Consider the following 1519-nt stretch of genomic DNA (forward strand, 5'->3'; position numbering starts at 1 on the left):
CGGCATACACTTGCGAAGTCTGATCCAAAGGAAGTCTTCCTCTCTTCCCAGGCTTCTTTCCTCTGCTTCTTTCTTTGAAATCCTGTTGCTCAGAATGCCTGCTACTATGAGTCCCGGATACCCAGGCTAGCCCAGCACAACCTGCGCAGTGAGCAGGATTGAAAAGCCTACAATCTCAACTGGAGCGCGGGCGAGGCCAACAAGGAGTCTGTTTCCAGTCTGCTCAGGATGAAGCGACCCCGCCCTCGGCTGCCAGAGGCGTCGCTAGGCCTCCTCCATGCTCCCTGAGCTCTCGGTCCCCACCCCTAGCTCCCTCCTCCCAGCCTGGTAGACGGTGCAGGGCGGAGACCTGGGGATTGGGTGCGGTGATGCTGGGGATGCGGCAGCCTCTATACTGTGCGCAAGAAGCGACAGGAGGTGGGTTGCACAGCCTCTCACCCACAGCCACCTTGCTGGGTGGGCAGTGTGAGTGTGTGCGCGTGTGGCAGGCAGCTAAAATAGCCCTTCCATCACCTCGCCCCTCCTCCCTCTAGCTCCTTCCTTCCCTCCAGTTCAGTGCAATCCACTAATGTTTCCGAGAAGTCACTTTATGTGGCTTGATGTCTGAGTCGGAGAAAAACTCCAAGGTAGAGAAGAATGACAAAGGGCTGGAGCTTGGGGAGAGTGCACACAGCATTGTCCTCCCGGTGCCTCCCTGCCTGCCCTGATGTTGAGGCAGGACACTATTCCCTCCTATGGGGTTTGCTGGTGGTAGAGCTGGGTAGTGATGCTCAAAACCGATTTTTAGGCTGTGTCCTTTTTCGCACTTTTTATAAGGGAGGGTGCAGTCTTCTAGATAGGCAAATAATGCATATTTCTTTTTGAAGCTTGACTAGATTGTAGAGGCTGGTCTAGGGGGAGAAGAAGACATGGTTTAAGATTTTCCTAGACTAAGGACCACTCATCTGGATATGAAGTCTACCTCAAGGGTGGTGAATTTCAGAGATTAGTTCAGGGACTATGGAAAGAAATTGTTTTTGATGTGTGTGTGTGTGTGTGTGTGTGTGTGTGTGTGTGTGTGTGTGTGTGTGTGTGTTGTTTTCTTCAGAAACTTGACAGGGGAAGAAATGCCAGAGACACAACACCACCACTCCGCTGAAGGAAGAAATCAGAAGATGGCAGGTTCTGAGACATAGTGGATGGACTTCATGACCCAGTTTTCAGAAAGTTCAGGCCAGGCCAGACCATCTTGATGGGCAGGGCTTTTTTTTTTTTTTTTTTTTTTTTTTTTGTAATAGTGTGCTACCTCCACCCTCAGGGGGAGTGAAGCTTAATTTCAATACCCACAGTTTCAAACACCACATCCTACATGGCCTTCTATACTAGAGAAAAGAGGGACTTGAATACTCTATCCTTAATAGGCAAAACTGTGCTACAAAGCATGTGCGAACACTTTAATTTTAGAGATAGTTCTCTGGAAAAATAATTTACTTGAGAGTAATCCTCAGAACCATGTGCTAGACAAGTAGTCACCTTCGCC

Source organism: Apodemus sylvaticus, chromosome 5, assembly GCF_947179515.1.
Source record: "Apodemus sylvaticus chromosome 5, mApoSyl1.1, whole genome shotgun sequence".
NCBI lineage: Eukaryota > Metazoa > Chordata > Mammalia > Rodentia > Muridae > Apodemus > Apodemus sylvaticus.